The sequence below is a fragment of the Chamaea fasciata genome, unplaced genomic scaffold (assembly GCF_029207755.1).
Source record: "Chamaea fasciata isolate MVZ Bird 193981 ecotype frontalis unplaced genomic scaffold, bChaFas1.0.hap1 SCAF_18, whole genome shotgun sequence".
Lineage (NCBI taxonomy): Eukaryota > Metazoa > Chordata > Aves > Passeriformes > Sylviidae > Chamaea > Chamaea fasciata.
The window spans coordinates 11,749,205-11,773,764 of NW_027094103.1; the positions used below are offsets into that span (position 1 = coordinate 11,749,205).

The following is a 24,560-nucleotide window of genomic DNA, read 5'->3' on the forward strand; positions in this document are numbered from 1 at the left end:
AGGCAGGGAGAGCAGCCAGGGGCTACCTCACTTCAGTGGGCCAGGAAAACCATGCACATATGTAAGAGGCCCTGGGAAGAAGGCGAAGAATTTAGCAAGTTAGAGAAGAGAAACAACAAGAAATGCTGCTGCTGGCCAAGCATCTTCATTCAGAAGTTATTTGTAAATACAGCCCATGCTCCTACTGTGCTTTTTGCCCCTTGGCATTACAGAGGAGCTATAAATCCTGATTATGCCAAAGTCTGGGGAAGGTGCTGTAGCCTGACTTAAAACGTGGGCTGGCACCTTGAAGCCAGACAGAGGGAACAAATGCTCACAGACCTTTTTATTGTCAGGAAAGACTGGCAGGTCCTCATCTACATGTCTACAGCCCCAGAATGTCTTTCCATGAGCACTTCCAGCATGCAAGCCACAAAAGAACATTTTCATCCTTAGAACACAACTGTGGCAGGAGATTGTCCCAAGGAGGGATGTCCTGGCTTGGCTCACAGCACTGTCCAACCTTGAGCATAGTTTATTTTTCTTGCAGATGTACGTAGGCAGTGAGGGGCCAGATCCTCTCTCCAGTCCAACCTTCAGAGCATCCACATAGTTCAGTGTTGCTTGAACTAAATGCCAGCCTTGCAGGAGGAATGGGATCCCTATGGGATTTGTCCAGGCACTTAGGAGCAATTCAGAAGGTTACCACCATGAGCAAGAGCATACCTGTAAAAGCCACGGGCAGAGAAATGGACTTTTGTGTGTCTGCATGCATGCAGTAGGTTCACACTGATAATGCTGTCTGGATTTGCAACTGTCTAGACAATGGGAAAATTAGCATCATGAAACTGGATAGTTTTGTGAAATGCCCAGCCAAATAATCTGGGAAATATTTTTGTAATGGTTCTCCTCAGAGGGAGATATGAGCCTGCCCATTAGAGATGCAGCTCTTTTGTCTTGCATTCTGGTGAGGGTTTTACTGAGCCTGCTGAGCCTCATCTGCCATGGTTTCCAGCCAGACACTGGTGCTACTGTGGAGGAAAATAAGCCCACAGGACAACCATGGCAAATGAGCTTTCTGCAGGCTGGAGCTCCTGCTTTTTTGGCACAGAAAGGGAATTTCATCCTAAGAGCTGGAGGCTAGGACTGTATGAACAGTGGTTTACCTCTGGAGACAAACAACTAGAAGTCAGTGTCCCCCCAGCCAGTTTTACAGCCTGCAGTCAAGTCCAAAGGATTTCTAGGCTGCAGGGGAAGAGCTCACAGAGAGCAAACAAAACTCATTCTGAGCCTCTTGCCTGGAGCCCCAGGAGCACAGGGCTTAGGGATGCACAGGAATCTCTCCTCCTCTCACCCTGAACAAGATGCAGCAGGCAGAACTGTGCCCACAGCTGAGCTGGGAAGGGCTTTGTCTGCATGGCCACTCTTCCACAGAGCTGTAAGACCCGATACAGTGAGACGCCTGATGCAGAGCAGCACCATTAGAAACAACCCGGATGCAGAAGCAAGGCCAGAAGCAAACCAGGTAAATACAATCTAGTGCCCAGTTGGTTTGCAATACTTGGGGTGAGCTCAGTGGTCCTAAAGTGTTGTACTTTGATTAGCCCTATATGCTCGGGATTTTAAAGAGAAAGGCAGTTTTGCTCTTGAGATAGTGCAGGAGCAGTTCAGAGAAATAAAAGCCTCTGTTCCCCCATTTTATGTCAGAAGAAGATACTAATTAATACCCTTCATATCCTATTGAAAGAATTTCCTACCTATGACAAAATAACACCACCATAAACTTAACATTTTTGTGCTGCAGATTCTGTTGTTTGACTTTCCTGGGCTATTTCCTTGCCCCCATCCATCACAACCCTGACTGGATAATTCCACACCCCCCCTCCAGTTTTTGTAGAAGTAATCTTTAGAGTTTTGTGAAGTTGATCTTGGCTCATGGCACACATCCCACATCTGTTTTCCTAGGCCTTACCGTTTGACTCAGAATGATTGCATTTTAACTTCATCCCCCCACTGCTACCGTCAAGTGTAAAACCCAAACGAAGCCCTCCCACCACCCCCAGGGCGTAGCTGATGTCTGGGGAGGCACATGTCCCCTCACCTCCTGGTACTGAATAGTGAGAGGTTACTGGAAGAATGCTGACTGCTTATTTATTATTCTTGAAGATGATACGGTGTGAACTGACAGCATAGGTTAAATGCAATTATTCTGTGTGAGTGAATTTTCAAAGCTCTCCTTTTGGTTCTTATCCAAGATCCTTAAAAGCACATCATTAGGGATAAGCATGCACACAGAGCAGTGGGATGTGACATGTTCTTTAACTTGTCATGTTGGTTACGCTTGCTACCTTTGGAAATTGAAAGAGAGAGGAACTGCCCATCCCTGTTCTTGGGCAAACTGCCATGCACTTCCAGGAGACTTTGGACCAAAGACCTCGGTGCTGCATGCCCACGGTGACTTGGCAGAACCATCCCCAGGTACTGCACGACACAAACTTTCAGGTGGAAAATACTTGCTGAAAAGCTTGGTCTCTCAAGATTCAGACTTTCCCAAGTTGAAACTTTTAAAACTCCTCATTCTCTTAGAAACCATAAGCTCTTGGCTTCTTAGCACCTTGCTGAATTTCAATAGGGGTGATTGGAGGAGAAAAATGCTGAGTTCAGTAAGGCAACATGTACATTTGAGATAGGATACGGTCAGGCAAGAGCACATCTGTTGGGCATGTAGTCAGAAAATCCCTGCTGGACCTCTGCTGATTCATGACCTTCAGTTAAATTTGGTTAGATATGTCTGGGCTGGATATGCTGCCTACCATTCTGCATCTGGTAATAGAGTTAATAAATACTTCTTTCAGCATCATCTTTCCTGTGGTATTTTGCTCAGTCCAATTCTGCTACTAGGCAGAACTCAGAAATGCAGGAATCTGCTAGTTAGAGGGGAGGGGTTTATCCCAAGTGCAAAACAGCAAATCCAACAGGGAACATGAAGGCCATGGGTTAACAGCAACTTCATGCCAGAATATCCCCCTTTCCCAACTCTGAGTACTGCACGTGCCTGGGACCTCCTTGGTCAATGCAAACTCAGGAGTTCTCTTCCTAAAGAGGCTTGGAAGCACCTCCTCAGGTCAGTGTCCCATCACAGGTACCATTTCACCTTTCACACAGTCAACCCAATTTCCAGGTGACCCCTGCAACGCATGAGAACCATTTTTGAATACCAGAAGCAGATACACAGAAGAAATTCATATGATACAAACAACTATATAAAAGGTTTAACCTCCTAATCCCGTACTGGAATTAGGGCACACAAGTGCCCTAAGTGGTGGTACAACCACCGAGCACAGAGCAACATCACAGGCTGAAATCTGCAGAGCTGCAGCGATGGAAATGTGCTGGTGCAGCAAACCCAGTCCTGCTCTAGCCCAGAGGTTGCCAGCACAGTTTCTCTCCACCACTGTACAGTGTGTCCCTCCCACGTGCTGAGGTTGCAATAAATCCCACCTATTCTCCACTGCAGGCATCACTCAAGTGCTGATGGCTAGACCGAGAGAACTTAACAAAGCCACCCCACAAGCCACACTCATTTATCCACTGTCTCACCCCTTTTTTTGCTTCAGAGGAGGACATGACTAAGAATGGATACATCAGTGCAGTAACAGGATCATCCAAAGCCACGTCCTCACACGCTGTTGCCACGTGTCACATCAGGGCACAAACCTCCCCCTTTAATATAAGTAATAAGGGCCTGTGTGTTTTGGAGCAAGGGGAATGTGGCTGAGATTCTTCCTTTGCTGACACACCACAGTGCTAAGCTGCTGTGGCAGGCACCAGAAGGAACAAATGTAAAGTCAAAGGCATTATAATCTAAGGAAGGGTTGGAGAAACCCAAACTGAGATGTCATAAAAACATAAGCCAGAATTCATTACTCTTGTAACCAAAAAGAAACTATTGATATGCCAGTTTCCACCATAAATAGCTATAGTTGAGGGTCTGAGTTTATAAAACATTGAACGACTTACCATGTGTTGCACTGGACGGTTTTGGTCGGAAGTCCACAAAGGATCTGTTAGACAGCAATTTCTCCTGTTGAGACAAAAACTCAGAGGTAAAACCTGCCTTGCCAAGCCCAGAAGATAAGCACAAAGACACATTGTTTTAAATCACATGAGAGCAGAGTGTGCTGGAACAAAGCAAATACAGACTCTTGGGGTGTTTAGACTCCAGCCTGACTTGCCTTTTTCCAAGTTGGGTTGAATGAAAAAGCAATTTATAGCGAATTCAGGATTACTGCAGTCATGCCAGAGTCTCAGCTGCACAGTGCATTGTTTCATCTGGGACAGCAGCTCATTTACAGGTAAAGCTTCCAGGTGTTACAAGGCACTGTGGTAGTGAGGAGCTGGCTCACAACAACTGGCCCCGATCCTGTTTTTCCCCATCTCCTCTGTGGATGCGAAGGGGTCCCACTGCATTTTCTGCCTTCATCCCTGAAGATATGGTGGGGATGGGCATGGTCAGCAGGAGATATCCCAGGTTTTCCTTCTCTGCCAGGGATTTGCTTAGTTCCTGTGCCCTGAGCACCTTATTCACGACAGAAGTAGGTCTAATATCCAGGTTTTAAACTTGTAATTCCCTAGACTAGAATTGATAGGTGGAGGTATGTAACAAGTATGGAAAAACAGTTCAGACACTACAGATTCTCCATGCTGATTGCCAAACAGACAATTGACCTCTGTTGACCTCTGTGGGGTGGGTGGGTTGCCTTTGTTGAGGACTCCAAAGCAGGTCCAATTTGAAGAAGGAGAGATCCAAGGTTGGCCATGAAGCTGGGGAAATGGATTATGGCACAAACTTTCTCACTGTGCACAGTGATGGAGGTGAACAGAGACTCAGGAATTAGGCTGAATTCTCCTTTCCTAATGATTTTGATCACTCTGGGACACATCCTCAGGATATCTGCCAAACTTATTAAAACAAACACGGGGAAGCTCCTTGAGGCAGGACCCACCACTTCCCAGCTCCTGAGGGTCTCAACCCAGCAGTCTGGGTTGAGAGGTCTCTCCCCACCAGTTTGCTCCAGGAGGGGAGCAAACAGCAGTCGCTTTGTGTGACATGGAGGGCTGAGGAAATTTGAAAGACAAATTATTCAAAACAAAAAGCAGTGCAAAAACAGATTAGGAAACTACTGTGCCGTGACTATTAATGAAGCGATAGAAAATATCAATCACTCCCTGGCCTCTGAAGCTTGCTGTGAGAGAAGAATTAGGAGATTTTATGTTCCAAGTACCAGGAAACCACAGGGCCCTGGTGCCTAGTTTTCAAAAGAACACTGAATCACAGGGAGGGAAGCAGACTGCTGCAAAGAGCCAAGGGCAGAATTTAAAAATAGCAGCTTTCAGTTTTGCTGCTTTTTTCTTCTTCTTAAGTGCCTGGATATAGGATCATGTCCGAGGGTGGATAAAGAGAGCAGACCAGCCCCTGTGGAGAGAGAAGTGTTCCTGAATGAAGTCCTGCCAGTTGGGGGTTGTGGGCTGCTCATTTTGCACTCCAGCTCTCGCCCTCAAAGGAACCAGTCTCTCCTGACCCTCCTGTCTGCCCAGCACAAGAGAAGGGCTCTGGGGGAGTGAGGACTGGGGCGCTTTTCAAGCCCATCAGTGTGAGCAGAAGCCAGTGCAAATGAGCAAAGCCAGGGGCTGAATGTGTGATCCAGCCAGAACCTTCCCCTTCTGGACACATGCAGGGCCAATTTCCAATGGCATTAAGAACACTTTTTAAATCCTGTCCATGGAATGGGATTTACTGAGCTGTTTGTGCTGATGCTCTGGGTCTGTGGGCAGGGAGAAACCATGTCTGGCTGCTGTACACTGGCAAATGTGCTAAACCAAGAGAAAGGATATCTGAGTTCTGATATTGCTCAAATTTCTCCAGCCCTCAGACTCTGTACTATGCATCTCTTGAAAGACCACTAGGCCAAAGTCACAGCAACCATGGGGAGAAGTTGTGCATTGGTATTTTAGACAGGCAAAGGAGACAGAGAAGTATCTCCTGAAATGGACAGTAAAGTCTTAAGTCATGCAGTGGAGTAACAGTGATGGTTTTAAGGCAGAAATGGGCAGGGTCTGCGGAAAGAAACAAAATCTCATCCAAACAGATTGAAAAACAGATATGTCCTTAGGTAGTTGATCTTAAAAGACAAAGCTCCGTGCTTGCAGAGAGGCAGGATGCCCCCTTGGGCCTTTGCTTTGTCTGTGGAAAGAGAAGAAAGGCACAGCTGATGCTCTGGATAAGGCTGTCTGCATCTGCCTCTCCAGGGAAGTCTGCTGTGCCTTATGACTCACTGCTTAGAGGATGCTCTCAAATCTACAGAGGAATAATTCGTGTAATAAGGGCAGCAAGTGCAGGGAGCCACATAAAATCCCTTTTCCCAATTAGGCAAGCAGAAACACAAACCTTTTCCCCCAGCCTTCTCAGGGACAAAACAAGCAAGTTTTTCACTGCAATAAGCTATGATTGAAATGGAAGGTGGGGGAAGAGAAATACTGGCTCTGTCACCTGGTTAATAGGAGTACACAAATCACTTAAACTGCTACCAGCACACTGCAAGATTGAATCATTGCAAGTTCAATTCTTCCTGTCACCAGCAAGGACTTCCAGGCTCCAGTGTGGACAGCAAACAACATTCACAAATAACCGAGTACAGTTTAAAAGCAAAAACCTTGTATGGATAATTGCGCAGACCAAGTCCTAAAGGAACATTTTAACTTTACAAATATGCAGAAAAATCCCAAACATCTGGAATCCAAAATATTTCTTTATAAAGGAGTTTCCAGTGGAATGTCATCTGTTCTTGCTGTTATTTGAGATAGGCTCTGACACAACCAACTGCACCCCAGCGACCTGCATGGCACAGAGCTCCTCATTCCTGTGGCTCATAAAAGAACCCAGTAGTGCCACAGGCCAGTGTAATTGCCCTGTCACATGCACAGGTTGTTAAGCAGACAACCTCCTGCTTTCACGGAGATAAGGAGCACCACGTGTCCTAGAGGTGCTCCAAGAGACACCCAAAGTTACTTCCCTTGCTGTCCTTCAAAAGAACTAAGCCAGGATGTATTAGGAGCAAATCCAGTGGTGCAGTGCCCTGCCCTCTGAGCAGACCTGAAAGCTTTCATTATGTGGGGAAATCTTTAAAGCGCAAACTCAGATCCAGTTCATCCACTGCTTCCCTCAGCCTTGCAGGTACAAAAAGCTCCTTCAGCCCAGCTTGCCTGGAATGTTCCCTTGCTCGGCTTTCAGTGGAGATCAGTGTGACTGCTGACAAAAGCAGTGTAGAAACGCCCTATAATGCAGCCCTAATGGTACATGAACTCTCACCAAATTGCCACTCCAGGGACTTTCTTTGCAGTTTCTGCACCTATAAAAGACTGACTGGGATGTGGCAAAACTGTCATCCCAATACAGGGAGGCAATTCAGAACAGGAGCAGGACTCCATACAATATTCCCCTCTTTAAAATGTAGATATTGCAGCAGATTGGAAAAACAGGTGGCTTTTCCTCTGAGAATAAATACCAGAGAGCATTCTAAGAAGCAGAGCCAAGATGAATTAACCTGATCAACTACAGTAAACTTGCTGTGAAGTACAGGAAATATGAAGCACTGCATTTTCTCATTTGTGGCTTGGAAGACAAATTTGCCATTGAACTTCTTTTGGAGGGCAGTAGGGGAGGACTCAAAGCAACATGCTGCTGCATCTTCATCTACCATTGCACCCTACCAGCACAGATCCCTGGACTTCCTCGTGCTTTTTAGCCCTCAGCAGTTGTGAAGTACCAACAAATACACATGCTCAAGCCTGGGGAGTTCTCTGTTTTTCATCTGGACGATTTCAAAAGGTTTCACAAGGGTCAAAATGAAAAGGCATTTGGATCTTTCCTAGACAAAACCTTGTTGTTTCCATCCTGCAGGAAGAGCTGACACTTTAAAAGACAACCAACCAACCAACCAACCACAGACTCTGAGAAATGGTGCAAGACATCCTTGAGTTTGTCTTCGCCAATGCTTTGACCTTGCCACAGTGACCAGACAGAGCTTGCTGAAAAGTTCTCAATACTTGGAAAAACAGTGGCACCACTCTACCATCTCTCATCCACAGCAATGCTTGAACACACTGTGGAACACATTGTGGAACAATTCTGGCCCTTGGCTGCATTTTGGGGCTACAAACACAGACAGCAGTGGAGGGGGCACATGAGAAGAGTAGAGGAAAGCTGCTGGTAGTGATGGATAGTACTTTTAACAGAGTTCAGTTTGGCCGTACAAGGAACAAGCCAGGCACAGGGAACACTGCATCACGCTCATGTTTCCCAGGTACGCCCTGCATTGAAATCCTGATGGATTTCTGTACCCCTTAGTCCTGGCTGCAGAGTAGGGTTTCCTTGGGGGTTTGGAGATCAGCAAGAAAAAGCTATTTCTGAGAGAATGGCACTGTTAAGATACGTGGTGGATACGGCAGCAAAACCCAGAGTCTCTGGCACAACTGGAAATGTAAGAGTTTTCTGAGTGTTACATCCCTTTATGGAGAGGATGTGGCTGTGAACATGCACTTTGTTATCATAACAACAACAACAACAACAAGCCACCAGCATCTCATGACACCTCCCGTGCAAGCATTTGTGGTAACCCAGTAATTTGTAAGCAATTAGGGCACAGTGTTTTATGTTTAGAAATCCTTAAGCAGAAAGGAAAAAGGTCTTCCAAGGAAGTGGCACTTCTATCCTCCTGGCAACTTCTCTGCGTATTTGCATTACAACCAAGGGCTAATCTGAAGTAGCCTGAGTGTTCTAATCAGGGATCCTCCATAAAAAAATCCCACTGAAGTTACAGATTTTTTAGGACTTCAGGTTGGATCATCCTCCTGGTACCAAACTACCAACTCTCTGGCATCTTCTGTGATAAATATAAGGAAATACGGAAGAACTAAACATCTCAAATTTCCCTTCTCTGCATAGAGAACTTTACCTAAGACATTTAAAATACCTTTATCAAAGAACAAAGCTCCAGTGGAACGTTGTTACGAATAAATTGAGAGCAAAGACATGGATGTCCAGCACTGAAAGTCAGTTCAGCCATGTTTTGACACAGGAGAATTCTCACATCACAGCCTGGTCCCAGAATAACCAGTGGCAAAATCCTTTTTGTAATAGGGCCAGTGGTTTGGATCATATTAATGCCAGCAGATACTTGACCTGGCTGTCTTGCCAGCTCCCAGGTTCATGTTTTCCTCCTTTGTTCATTAGATATTTGAAGCAATGACATCTAATTCTTTGTCTGTTTTCAAGGAAAAAAAAAATCCCCTTGAGAAGCTTTCTCTGTTCTCTTCCCAATTAGACTTCCAGCTGGATTTTGCCATTGCATTGCTAGCTCTGTGCAAATTCAGGTCAACTCTGAAAATAAACCCCTAGCATTTTAAAACCCCTCCACTCTGATTTTAGATGGAATTTTGAACCTTTCCAAAGAAATTCTTGTGATTGGCCATGGAGATCCTACAAATCATCCTGTTTCTAGCACTGCATTGGATGAGAAGCTGAAGCATAAATTTGCCAGGTGATATAAACTGTGTTTTCCACATATTCATGCATTCAGATTAGTTCTCTGCTAACAACAACTCAGCAGCAGTAAAACTGGCTATAAAACTCCATCATCAGGTATTCTGGAAGCCAAATCTCTGAGGTCTTAAAATGACTGCCTATCGCCCAGACCTACAGAGCAAGACCAAATTACTGCGAGGAGCTCACTTCATTATTCCTGCACTGGATGATCTGGACCAGCATTAAGGCCCCAGTGTCAGGAATTGCAAGGCAGCCCTTGGGAGTTTGAGATCTAAACCAGACAAAGCAGAGAATAGTCCTGAATTGCCTTTTCCTACGCTGGAATATTTCAGATGAATAAAGCTGCAGATTTTGGCAGGCAGTATCCAGCTCCGAACAATTTGCTTTGTATCCAGACTGCTTAAAAGATACCAGGGTGAATTCTTCCCATTGATTTTATTTTGGGAAGAGTCCCAGGTCTTTGATTCAACTCCATTCTTTGATTGCACATTATAACTCTGCCAAACAAACATCCATCCAAAGGAACAGCACTACCTCGAGCAGATCCTTTGGGACCTACACTAATGTCAGCGGAGCTCAGGCACCTTTTGTTCTTGTTTCTCCTCCAGGACCACATGGCCACCATGATCCAAATGGGAAACAACACTTTATGTGCACTCAGGAGCAGGGCTGGGGTACCACAATTTTGACATGTCACCATGGCCCACGCCTGTACTCCTGACAGGGCTGGAGCCCTGGGAGCTTCCCCCAGGAACACAAAACAGTTTCTCATGTCTCATTTCTGCCTCAGTTTTACTGAGGAATTTTCCTGCTGCACTACAGCTGGAACAATATTTTAAGCAAATAGTGATGACTGGAGAGGCAAGTTAAGGGAGGGCATCTAGTAGCTGGAAATCAGCTCCATTACGCTGTATTAAATATTAAGCTCAGTGTTGTAAGCCAGACAATTGCATACTGAATTAATAATGTTATTTATTCCATTTAGTGGGTTATGGAGGATACTTAATCATTGTGGCATTTTACATCAGAGCTGGCATCAACAGCGCAGCTCTAAGAGTAGTATATGGAGACACAGAGATGGATTGAGTAGCTGGAGGTAAAGAGAGTGCAAATGTGTGAAATATAGCAGGTTTGGTAATAATAAAGTTATATGGCCTTGATTTGGATGCTAATGCTCCAGTGACACCTAAGAAAGCATAAGCAAGTCCTCAAGGATAAACTTGAGCTAGAGCTTCTATACTGTCTGAAGGAACTTAACTTTTCTTTTTCTAAGAGTTACAAATTTTCAAGCAAAACTCAAAAGTCAGTCAAAACATGAAAATGTCATGGGAAATTCTGAAGCTTTTTATTTTTCTGGCAAAGTGTAGATAAAATAATAAAAATATCTGAAGATGAAAAAATATATTGATACAGCTGTCTGAAAGCAGTTGGGTTTGCTTTTTTTTTTTTTTTTTTAAACCCAGAGTGGTCAATTATTTTTCCAGATTTCAACACTGAAAATCAAAGAAATTTTTTTGCAGGAAGTTTCAAGCAGTAGGAATCTTACCTTTTGAAATATAGGGATTAAAATATTTAAAAGTCCAAGGTATCTCCCCACTCATTATTCTTTCATTTTTTACTTCCTAATTTTGGGCTCTCTGATTGCCATCCTTTTTAGCCATAAGAAGAAATGGCTCCCCAGGCATATGCAAGAATCTGCATTTTCCCCAGTCACTCAGCAGCAACACCCTATCACTCCTTAGGTACATTTCTCAACCTTAATCACCTCCAATTGCTATGGGTTCTAAAATTCAGCCTACTGGAGAAAGAAATAACTGCTCTGCCATTTCCTGCAGCTCTGATTTTCACGCCTTTCATGGAACAATTTCATTGACTTCACAGGAGCCTATCTGGATTTACACCTGTGCAAAAACGAGGCAAGAAAACCTGACCCTTGGTGTGGAGTATCAGGTTCATAAATGCGTTCTGTATCTCCAAGAATCTCCCCATTTACAAAGGTGAACAGCTGTTGCTATAAATCAGACAGTCTGAACCAGCCATTAGAACTTCATCCAGATGATCCGTTTAAAATATACAAAGGCAACGTTTTGGAAATAAAAATCTACCCTCGTGTCCTCGGGGACACCTTCTGTTAGAGAAAAATCTCATAATTCAAGGCTAAAATTAGTTCACTTTAATGCTGTTTCAGGAGAGCCATGATACTCAAGAGTCACATCGCCTTGCAAAGGCCTGTTGGATGACTTAAGGGATTCCAAACATCTGGAAATTTGGTAAATACTGCATTGGAGACATCTAACATCTTTTTCAACTCCTCCGTGGGTGTAACTCTTTGCTGTTAGCTGGAATGGCTGTATCTGGTTCAGTTCCCATCAGCCATTTTCTGTTTGAATAGGAAACACTTGCTAAAGTGTGGAAACAGCTGGCAGAGTTGGCTGTGTATGAACAAAACACGCTCTTGTTTCTGACCACAGACTGGCCTTTAAGTTCCAGCTGTGATTGCCAAGGGCTCTTCTTGGCTTTTTGGATGGGACCAGGTCACCCAAGATATACAAGCTGGCTGTGTTAAGGGTTGGTTCTTGGAGCATAATACTCACTGTCAGTGGGGATAAAGCTTTGTGTAAGTAGAGTGGAGCAGGATGAGCAGCCCCATTTTAGTAGCTGGGGAGCTGAGGCAAGGGAAGATTAAATTATTGGCCTCTGGATATTTACAGTGAGAAAGAGAGACACCAATTTATCTTTTTCTGACAGAAATACCAACACGCAAGTGTTTTTTACACAGCACTCAGCAAGCAGGACAGGCTGCTGGACTGAGCCTCCTGCTGCTGGGGACAGTGTTCAGACAGGTACCTGTGCTCCAGGGTCCCTTTGGCACGCAGCTTCCCTGGGACACCAGGAACCCACCTCATCTCCTGCTCATTAGTAACTCCCAGCTCCCTGATTACACAGCACACACCTTCTGCTCCCACACACACCAAGAGCATGAAATACAGCTAAAGGGGTCACCCCTGCACTGACCACTGAGTGATCACCTGTTCCCAAAGCAGCAGTTTCCTCTGCCTTCACCAGGTCCCTGCTTAGTCCTGAATGGAAAGGCTAAATCATGGATCACCCTTCTGATGGGCTTTGTCATTTATCTTTCTCAGGGTACTGGAGAGTTAGGCATAACAAGAACATGAGGAAACCAGTGAAACACAGACAGAGCTCTGAACCCCCAGACAGTCACACAGAGTAACAAGCTCAGCACCTTTCACTCAATTCCTTATGCTCTTCTGAGACCATGAAAAGGAACTTTATGATATGCTGGAAGGGATGAAGTATTAACTATCAAAAACTAGACTGAAGTAACCGAGAACCTGCATTATCTTCTCTTTGATGTATACTTATGTAAATTTAAATAAATATGCTTAAATGTAACCTGTCTTCAATTCTAGCAGAGCTTATTAAATCTATTTATGCGAGACAAGCAAGGCTCCATGGAATGCCAGGAACTCCCCTGACATTTGCCTTCCTACTTAATGTGATATTCTATGATTACACATACCAGAGCCTTTCATTCAGGCATTTTAATTTACAAATACTTTTTACATTTCTTAACGCCCCTGTGGACAGGCATTAAGAGTCCACTTTATTCAGGAGCAATCAATCGAAGTACAGCAGGGCAGCCCGTTTTGCTCCAGATCACGGACTGAAATACTAGCAGAGTTTGGAAAACTCCTTCCATGTCACTCAGAAACACCATTTCCATTAAGAGCAGACACATTCTCTCAATGCTGGGCCAAACACTCTGGGCAGAGGTGCAGAGGGAAAGCTTAGTAGCAGGCAGGACATAGAAGGAGATCAAAACTAATGTCCCCAAAGCAGCCACAGTGAGAACAGTGACCACCCCTCCTTTGCCAAGGTCACTCACCAAGCAAGTGCTGCTCTCCATGGCGTAAATCTGTCAGACATCTCCTCCGTGTCTCTGTCCAGAGCCAAGTTCCCTGCTAAAGGAGAAGAAGGTATTACTAAATGGCATCAACTCAGTCTTCTTACAGCAATCTGCACATTTCCATACAGTCCTGACTCCTCAGAGAGGACCGGCAACTCATTGCTCAGGCTCATCTTCTCATGTTGGCTCTATTATTTCTGGAGTTTTTAATGCCCTTTAATCATGAATTGCTTCTCTCATAGTCCCTGAGATAAGGTCTGGATAAGTCGTCTTCAGGGCTGGCAGAGCTGAGAGATCCTGCCCAGCTGGGTAAGTACCAAGGAGCACAGGTTCCAGTGAGACTCCTACCAGAGCCCATAGGACACCAACTCCTCTTCTACTGGGCCTCCAGGTAGCCTCCATCACCCCCTAAACACTCAGCAACACTTCAGCTATTACTTAGAGTCCTTAAAACTGACACCTAAGAAGAGACTCCCCTTCAAACCCATTTTCAAACAAAGAACACGCAGCCAAGTACCTTCCAGGCAGGAGCTCAGCTCACAAGGACAGTTTTGCCCCACACCTGCAGGACACAAGCCCTTGGTGGAGCATGGCTGCCTCTGGCAGGCAGGTGACACTTTCTCTGTCAGACTTTAAGTGAAGTGCAAAAACTCCTCATGGCAGAAACTAGAGACATACTGCACATCCAAACCCAGCTGTGTCCGTATTTCTTCACGTTCTCTTTGTAAGTGGGGTTTAATTATGCACACAAAGAAGCCAGAGGTGCCCTACCTGGGTTGGGAGAGCACCCCCAGCTTTGCACCAGAATTACCCAGGAGAGGGGAGTCAAGAGGCCCCCTCTTGAGAGGTCAAATTCAGGTAAATGAACCCCATCTGTGCTCTGTTGGTGCAACAGAGCACCAACAGCTTCCAGGTATTAGAAACAAACCACCTACTTTGCCTCTGCTTGGGTTTCATAGTGAGAGGGTGATCTGGCTGCAGAAAGGACAGAAGATAAAGCCCAAGGTGCAATTTGCATCTGTAGGAAGAGATCTGGGCTGCAGCAGGGAGGGCTGGGAGATAAACAGCCCTGGGGATAGCTCAGAATGAATCCCGCAGCAGTATTTTTGTTTGCAGGCTTGTTCCTTGCAATGTTTTAGAAGGATAAACCCCAAACTGCCATCCCTCCATGTAAATAAAGGGATTTGTCATAAAGCTAACAGATCCCGCTCTGAAGTAGTTCCCCAGAATATGAAGTGACAATGAGGTGCCTAAGGAAAATAACTTTCCTACTGCCTGGGAAAAGCCATTCCTAGGATGGTAACTTCCCAGCTGTGATCAATATGGGCTTCGAGAGAAAACAGGGGCCTGAAAGACTCTGTGTATGGTCTACACAAGGAGAACAAAGGCAACAAATAAAACTGAGGTATTCGTAAAAGATCTGTGTCTTACCCCCAATTATCAGGTTAAAGGTAAGTTCTTGGAATGGTTACAGCCAGCCAGTTGCTTTGTGGGAATCATACACATCTGGCAGACAAGGAGCTGTAAACTGGTGCTTGTAGCCTTTGCCCACCCAGGAGATCATCCAGAGAGGTCTGGTCCATCGTGCACCCTCACAAACTCTTCAGGTGCTATTCTCTGGCTGCCCCATTGCTGCAAAAGGTGACTGAGATTTTTTGTTCCAGTGCTTTTACAGTTATATTGTGCCCAAAAGGTTGAAACAGAGAAACATGAGCCCGTGGCCTCCAAAACCCTGGGGCTCCACCAGAGTTTTGCAGTTCATTTACACTGAGCCAGGATTTGCTGCCAGGTTTGAACCCCCACTGCCTCCCTCTGCTACCCTTCTGGACACAGATTTCTCCTACAATTTCCCCCATCCCTTCCCATGGGCTTGTGAGAACAAAGAAGCTCATGTTTGACAATTACTCCACACAGAATCATTAGGTGTGATCACAGAATCCAGTGATGGAAACCATTTACCTCACGGGTCAGTCCCACTTTCTTGGCCCGTTCTGCCTCCTCCCCCTCTTGATGACTGTGGCAATTTGGGCAGAAAGTGACTGACAGCTGTGTTCTCACAAAACCAAAGTTATGATGGGCAGAGAGCAAGCACGCTCATTTCATAAGAAATACACTGACAGCTCTTCGCCCCTTGTGTCACTTCACGGACTCCAGGGCAATTCTAACAGCACTGAACATGGGCTCATCCATCCAGGGGAAAACAAGGCTGCCTTCAAACCCTCTTTTATTTACTCCAGTCAGCTGTGCCGAGCGTATCGATTCAATCAGCTATTTCCTTAACCATAAAACCAGATGTGCGCCGTCACGGCCCATCTACGGGGACTGAATCCATGCCATTTAGAAATGCAGAATAAAAATAAAAAAAAAAAAATCCCAGGAAAGCTGAGATATGCTGATGTTTGGAGCTCTCAGTTTCCTAGGTAAATTGCTTTCTTTTGAGCCACATTTATTTTTGTTACCTCCAAAGAAATGCTGTTTTAGCCGCATTTCTTGGAAACTGTGTTGAGATCTAATGGGTTGTTACTGATGTGAATTCTCAGGGCTCCACCCTGAGAATAGGATAGAGGGAATGCAGTATTATCTTTGCTTCTGGGCATCAGCAACTTCTGCAAGCAATGTGGTGCAGTACATGCCATTCCTTGCTAAGGCAATTAATTACCTTGATCTCTAACGAGAAGAGCTGTTCAGCTTTAAAAAAAAATCAACACTGGAGCCCTCTGGACTTAGTTTAGCTCTGGACATCTGGCTAGATGTGTGAATTAGGGAGGCCACATTGCTCAGTTTTCCTCTGTTTCTTCTCAGGCCATGTTCTGTTGTTTTCCTCTGTACTTCTTATGGACACTACAGCTGAGGCAGGTCACTTGCAAAGAGTCACCAAGGAAATGTGGTTTGGCTTTGTTCTGCTTTGTGTACTGGGTACCAGGTCAACTACTTCCCAAGTGAGTCTAAGGAGTAGAGGAAAGGATCCCCATGGAGTGTGTGAAGGAATTATCCATCTGCTGGGTCTTCCCTTCACCCCAAAGGATGCTGCAGGTGATGCAGGTGGGGTGCACACAGCCACAGTCCCACAGCCCTTGCTGGGACGGAGACACAGGGTGAGCAAACATCTGCACATGGGAGGCCATGCCCCAGCTGAGCTTGCAGCTACAGAGAGGAGCCTTTGTGCAGGAACGGGCTGGGATTTGCCGGCTGGAGGGTTCTTTCAGCAATGCAGCTGTAATATGCTACATGCCAGATTGTAGACATTCCTGGGGCAGCTTTCCAGAACGTGAATAAACTCAGGATATATGTATAAACCCAGCACACAGTGTGGGCTCTGCGAGGCCTGGAGGTAGCATGGCATTGCCTTTGCACATGCACAGCCCGAAGGGATTTCTTCAAGCCCAGATGTCCCCTTCAGTTCCAGGATCCACATGTGCTGATCAATTCTTGCTCTGTACTGGAGAAATTATCTCAGGATGTCATACCTCCCCAGTGCACAAAGACTCATTCTGATTGCACTGTCCCTTGGCTGCCCGTGCAACATAACACAGCTCTGAAACACCACAAATGTGAGCAGGGGGGCAGTGGGAACGTGAGACAGGGCTGTGCTACTCAGGGAAGCCTGCGTAGGATGCAGAGTGCATGAGCTGGTCAATCCTGGGGTCCCAGGCACAAGGGTAAGAGTCACAAGTGATTCACTGCAGAGGGAGGTGTTACTTCAGAAAATGAATGATTCAAATTCAGGAATTACTGAATAGCATTCAGGCGAGCCATATCCTAATGCCTACCTAAACAGCATCTGTCCCGTGACATTTAGCATTGCCTGGAAAAAAAACCAGAGGGGAAATATGGCAGCAGAGACAACAAACACTTAAGAACGACAAAGTGTAAATGCATCTCCAGCAGCTGAGTATTCTCAGTCTCTAGGGAAATGTGCCTGCCCTGTAGATGTGGTTTCCTCTGGTGCAAGACCCCTCAAAAGAGTCAGTGGGGTCTTTCTGTTCATATGATCATAATGCCTTCGTGTAATTGAGCACCACTAATTAAAACCAAAAGGAAGGGAATATTTTCCAAAAACGTCTTGCTATTTTTCTGCCTCTTAAGAGAGTTTTCTGACATCTGAAGAGTGGAGCTCTCTGTGGGCATGGGCAGACACATAAATGAATCTAGAGATAGCTTGTGCCCCTGTCATAACTGTCACAGATGCAGAGAGAAATAAGTCAAGAGGAACAACAAACTCTGGAAAGTCATACAGCCAAATGTTGGGTTTGAAAACAGGAAAATGTTGCATGTACTGTTCTGCTCCTGACCTGTACCTTACACTGTACTGCTTTGTGTGTTGTTCTTTCTCTTCCCCAGAGAAGACAGAAACCAGACGTCAAAACATTCACAATGAATTTTCAAATCAATAATATGTGTGACTTTGCCTAAAAGGTAAAGTTGTTGTAAAAATCAATGTCAGAGAGAGCGCTTTGCCAATTCAATTATACTTGTACCTCTCAAACTGACACCAAAAACAGAGAGAGAAAAGAAAAAAAGAAAAGGATGTGGGCTTATTTCAAGCCCAATAAATGTTCCTTGGACTAACATCCCAATTTTGTAAATATTCTCAGGGCTTTTATGCCAGGTTCCCTCAAGGGGTCATAATTAACTCTAAATAGGGTTACCTTGTTTCAAAGTCAGTCTAATGTCAAGCAGTGTTTCTGCTTGTGTCCACAACTTTAAAATAATGTTGTATCCATTAAATAGCATGAAGGCTTTCCAGAAATGGGAACCATACGTCAAAATTTAAACACAAATAAATGTGATTAGACATGGCAGCTGTCTAGAAAATATTCAGCCATTTCACTGAGTTTTGGGCAAAATGTGAATGATTGTACCTATTACAGTAAGTGCAGAACCAGAAAGGCTCCCACATTACCCTCTGCTTCTCAAGGCAAATTTCATTTTAAGATTGACCCCAAAGCAAAAGAAAACAGCAAGATAAAAGTATAAACAGCTGTGCCTTCTGCTGGCTTAGCTGGAGACTTCAAGGGGTTGGTGATTCACTCTCTCAAAGACATGTAGCACACAGCACCCAGCCAAACTGAATCCAGGGCACCGTGGGAAAGGCGGAACTGAACAGCAAAAATCCCAAGGCGTAAAATGTCCTGGTATCCAGGTAAAATGTTTGTCCAGTCCCTGTCAAGCCTATCAATAATCTTCCCGTAGCTGAAGGAAAATGACTGGGAAGTAAATGCCAACACCAGTAATTCAGGTGCAAAACCAAACTCTGAATCACCCTCTCTTCTCTCGTATGAGAGAAGTGTTCTATAAATATACACCAAATCCAAAATCAGTTACAGAAACACCCTGGAAATCTGTACTTGGTTATCTTGAAACTAAAACACGCCAGGAATTTGGGTAAGTTTTTGCTTACAGACTATCATTATTGGCACTTGATCAGATGCAGATAAGTTGGCTTTCCAGCTTGGGAAGAGAATAATGCAAAAGGAATTGGAATAGATTAATTTCACATGTTCCAGTTCAGGACAGGTAAGGGTTCTTTTGAGCATTGAAGAAACATTTATATAAATCTGTGCTATAGCAGCACTGTAATTTATAAGAATGTTCTAAAGCACCCAGTCTGTTAGTTTTTGCAATTAGAAATTTGGGGTTTATTCAATTAAGCATCAAGTGAATAAGATGCAGAAGCTGTTGAGCATTTATCACTGTTTCTACAAATTCTTGATTACATGCCTTATTTGTCCTTCAACAGGCAAAGAATGGATTTCAGTGGTTTCCAGAGGAGAGTATGAACAGCACAGGAGCATGTTTTGAAAGGATGTGGCTGTTTGGAGTAATGTGAGAGATTCTGAAGGAAAAACAGCTTTGCTTTTTGGAACAGATGTCAGAACCCACTGCAGGCCATAACAATTGCTTCTGGCACAGCTAATCACACACCGCTATGAATTTCTTCTCCAGATCTTCAGCTCAACTTAGCACAGAAAGAACATTAGGGCAAATGGAGAATGAAAAGACCGGCAAGGAATGGTCAGATATGCAAAGTGAGGGGCTTGCCAAGATAATAAATCAGGGAGGAGGGTGTGTTCCAGCAGTTGGTGTTTCACAGGGGTGCGTGCCAAGTCTCCTAACTCACAGGTATCTCATAGAGAAGTTTGGGACCACCACTGCAAGCCTACTGCCTGGGGAAAAAAGGTGGGAGATCCTGGAAAACAGTATTGCAAAAGAAAACAACCCAGAATCTAAGAACCAACCCATTTGTGATTGCTTCTCCCTGGAGGGATCATTTCAGGGAAATCCATGTTCGTTACTGATGCCCTACAGACTCTGTGACAGAGCCTCCCCCCAGCACCTCGTTTCCCCATGCTGAAACTACCATGTTAACACCCTTCTCACTGGGATACTGCAGACAACTGATGTTGGTGAAAAAATTCGGAATCTGCAAGAGAACGTTTCCAGGAAATGGAATCATATCGCCAGGATTTATGATGGAAACCTCAGTAGACAGAGAACACTGCAGGACACAACCCTCAAAACATTCCCACCAGGCCTTCTTCTCTCCAAAGATCTCTGCTTATGCTGTAGAAGCAGTAAAATACTTTAGAAATACTGCATGGTCAATAAATAAAGCAATTGTTGAAGTACAGATCAATAGATCAGCTGGAAAGACTAAAAAGAAATAAAATCACAGTGTTTTCAAACTGTTGTCTCTTCTGTTGAAAAGGTACCATATCTGGTTCTTTAGTTAAAATGTCGCTAGACAAGAGGGAAGAGAGATGAAAACCCTCCCAGGCATTAAAGTATTAGAACACACTTTAGTTTTCTTAGGGAAGAAATGCACAATAGGAAGAGAATATCCTTGCAGTGTCTTCTCACAAATTAACTGGCAGCTTTAAAAGCAGTTGCCTTCCAAAAGCCTGGACTGATGTTACATCTGATCTCATGAAAATAGCCATAAAGTCTGACTTACCAAGATGACTCTGCTGGCTTTAAGCCTCAATGAATAACATAACCCTAAAAATAGAGTTTGAGTCTATAAAAATCAAAACAAAGTTTGATGTAGAGACAGTTCTGCAAGCAAAAATGAAAATATTGAATTCTCCATTACGAAAACACATCTAATAGACCAGCTTGGGAAAATCTGTTTGAACACCATGAACTTTGTGGATATCAGTATGAAAGGCAAAGCTTTTTGAAGACTAGAATCTCATTTTTATTGATTGTCAGAAAACTGAAATGTTCCTTCCACAAGGTGATGAAAAAATCCTGTTGGGACCTGGCTGTGGATACTGGGATTCATGGGCTTTTGTGACTTGTTTTAACTGAGCTGCTCCTGCATGGTGGTGATATTTCTGTCCTCAGATATCCTTGCGAGCCAGACTATGCTGCCATTTCTATTTACAGATGGAGAATAAAGACAGACAAGAGTCAAGGGCCAGATTTCCAACTGCACTTGTTTATGGAAATGAAAGGATTTCTTGAAACACAGCTCAAACATAAGCCTAGACAGGGCTTGATTTCCTTCCAGCCCACTCCAGTGGGAGGCTCCAAAATAGCATAAAATAGAACACCTGAACATTATGATGAAAGGTTAGAACCATCTGTTGCAGAACCTGCTGGCTACTGTGATCCCAATGGCTTTCCTGGGCTCATCCTCACTATGACAGTCTGGAATTCACTCTGGCCTTGAGACTGTGAGTGCTGCAGCTTCTAAAATGCAACAATGAGGATGCCATCAACATCTGTTCCGCTCTGTTCAGATGTCAACAACCACACCACATGGGAAGGTGTCTTGAATGCCTAACAAATGGTTTCCATGAAGTTTTGGGGAGGAATCTAGCTTTTCATGTGAATGCTGAGGAGGACTTAATAGATCAGTGAGTTTCTGCCAAAGAACTCTGCCTCTTCTCTTTATGAAGCTCGATGAAACTTTTAGACACTCTCTTTCTTTAAAACCAGGACAAATCCAGTGCCCCTCTCCTGGTAGTAACAATGCTCAGAGCCCTTAAGGGAGACTGTCCAGAGGTGCAATTATTTAGGGCAAATCTGAACTGCTCTTCAGCAGAATATTTCTCCCTTAGTTTATGTTAGAACAGACTTGGGGTAAGTCCAAGAGCTCCTTCAGTTATCCCATGGTGTTGTCTTAGATGTAAACTAAGGAGGTGCAGAGCATCCACTCTGGTTGTGCTCCTGCACAGCAGATGCCTGAGTGAGGCTGCAAGCTCCCAGCAGATGGGGGGAAATTTGGGTGTGCATTCTGCCAACAAAGTGAGCAGCCTTTAAACATACAGGGTTTCAAATGTGATTAAAAGTCCAGGTAGCCTCTAAGCCAGAAGAGAATAATCTCTCTGTCTCTGTGAAGTCCCCTCCTTTCCAGCGGCTGTACTGGCTGTTGAGGCCCAGCCAGAATGAAAGATGCTTTGCATGACTTTCAGTGTTTACTCTCACAGGAAGCTCAGTATCCTGTCTGGCTCTTGGTATGCTCACCACCTGACTCCGGCATGCTCCAGACAGCGAAGCCTTTTTACCCAACTGGAATGTGCTGCAGTTCAAATGCCGGGAATAAAATAAGCAAGAAGGGCTGCTCTGCTAACTGGGAGGTCAGGGCACTATTTGCTTAAGGGTTAGCATTTAATTGGGCTCTTTCTGCCACAAGCAGGCAGAGGGGCACAGCACTGTGTGGCTGTGCCTGTAGTGACTCCCACTGGGGACTTCTAGGGAGCTGTGATCCTCCACACTGCAGCCTTTGGCCGTTTGGGAGGGTGGCTTGTAAAGAACGAGGCCAGGCCCAGATTGTCAAAGGGAGTTAATATTTGCCTCACTCTGTAAAGGCAAGGGATGGTGAGCAGGTCTCCACAAATGGTCTTTCCAAGCTACATTCTTGTGACTTGGTGTTTTAACATCATCAGTAACAAAGAGCAATTCCCCCAGACTTGCACTTGGTACTGATGCATTTGGGAGCACACAGTGCTTGAGTTCACCACTCACATGGATGGACTGGAAAAGGTCCAGGAAAGAGCCAAGAATTGAATTGAAAGGTTACAAAGTAAGTTTCAAGCAGAAGCATCCAGTACTTCAATTTCTTCTTGTTACAGAGTGATATATTCTGTTGAAGCAGAAATATGAGGAGAACAAATGACCCAAGACTTTTCATTCTGGCAGACAAAAAAGATTTGGTGTCTGGGGTTTGAAGTGAGAACCTAGAGTAGCAATAAAGTGAACATTTCTAATAAAGGGAACAATTTACTAGGTAGCAATCGACTCTTCACTACTGGAAACCTCTGACACAGACTGGACTCTTTTCTCAAACACATATTCAGTTCACAGGGCATTAATTTCTATTTGATTTTGATTACTACAGCCTGTATTATACGGAGAATCAGAATTGATGAACTCATGGGTTCCTGCTGTATGTTTCTAGAATACTATGAATCATCCTAGAAGTGTGGGAAACCTGTGATTCCCCTTTGTACAGATAGTAACCTTGAGATATTTGTTACTAGTTCTGCTCAACTGCCCCAAAATTTAGTGCCTGACCACAGGGAGGGCCTCCCAGGGAGATGGCTCATTGCTGCAGCCATGCAGTTTTTCCTCCTTAACTCAACTTGCATTTTTTGAGTTGAATAAACTTAGGGAAGGTTCACAGAAACGTGTGATCTGTAATTTCATACAAAAACTAGCTGTAAACTTTCTGTCTATGTTGATTCAGAAACCAAGAAACCCCCAAGATACATTTCTTAAAAACCAATTAAATACTCCTCTGAACAGCACACAAATGTACAATCTCAGGTTGCACATAACACAAAACCAGCCCAGCAGTTTCTTCTTAATAAGCATAGCAATGTAAACACAACCACAGACATTGTTTTCTAATTAGAAGAATGTACCGTGAGATGTTTACAGACCCCTATGGAAATGTACAGACATTTGGTTGCCTAGCAAATGAAGGAAATGGAAAAGTCTCTCAGCTGGGACACTCATAATTAGGTTGGCAAAGGGAAAAATAAAAGGTCTAGAAGCAAAGAGAGGCAATAGTCCCACACCGACCCAGGAAAGGCTAAGATAGTGCCAAGGAGAGGTACATAAAGGTGAATTTTCCAAAGGTTTTATTTGAATATTAGCTTACCTAACTGTGTGTGTGAGCAGCTGAATTCAGGCTGCCTGTTGGAAGGACTCAGTAGGAATGCTGACACATGGAAGCTGCTGTGTGGCCTTGCCTCCGTGGGACATGTTCTTGATGTTGATACTTGGCAGGGTCTGGGAACTTCTCTCCTTCAGGGCAGGATGTTGCTGGGCAGACACTGCATTTATGGGAGACAGATCCAGTGTGAGGCAGCAGTTCCTGTTTGTGCAAAAAAATCAGCAAGAGAGGCCCATTAGACACGTAGAAGACCAAAGAGATGTGCCACAGCACCTTCAAAATGGGTTTCCTGATGGCTGAGTAGCAAAATGCTTTGGTCAGCTGGATTTCCAAGGCTGCACCGTTCATGACAGTGACCTGGGTCTCCAAAAGCAGAACCTCCTGGAGTCTCAGCACAGCTGTGTCTGAGAACTGATCCACAACAATCCTCCAACCCTGCCTTTGCTGTGAGCCATGGAAAGCAAGTTCCTACACTGCTGGTTTCTGTGCTTCAATAAATGAAAGACTTGGAAAAGACATTTTTTACTGCCATCAGGGGTGGCTCCAAAATAGAAACTTTGCAGTTTTGATTCTGTTGGTGTCACAAGGAAACTGTCCCCTTATGCACAAGCAAGCAGTTCTGCTTCCAAATTCTCACAACATCATGCTGATGTTGGCTGCATCCTTTGGGAAAGTGAAAATAACAAAGCCTGGTGCAAAGAAACAATATGTTTTCCTTGGGGTTAAACGGTCAAATAAGTGTGGGAAAAGGTATCAGGCACTTGCCTGTGAAAGAAACGAGTCTCTCAGGCATCCTCCCCAATTGTGGCATTGGTTACCACAGAAGAAACTTCTTCCATCCCAACTCTACCCATAGTTACATCAGACAAAGATATCTCCAGACTACACTTTCTTCATACAACATTCCTTCTCCCTGGAAAAGC

General features: G+C 44.5%; 1 long non-coding RNA gene across 2 annotated transcripts; it reads right to left on the reverse strand.

The window, feature by feature from the left end:
- Positions 1-355: 355 nt before the first annotated feature.
- LOC136298951 (uncharacterized) lies at positions 356-23,763 on the reverse strand. 2 transcript variants are annotated; one of them, XR_010723424.1, is made up of 4 exons: positions 23,623-23,763; positions 13,491-13,566; positions 4,000-4,063; positions 356-705 (listed from the first exon to the last, which is right to left on the reverse strand). It is a non-coding gene; the product is annotated as an uncharacterized lncRNA (long non-coding RNA). The 2 variants fall into 2 exon arrangements; XR_010723423.1 differs by lacking the exon at positions 356-705 and adding an exon at positions 3,133-3,167.
- Between the last annotated feature and the right edge of the window lie 797 nt (positions 23,764-24,560).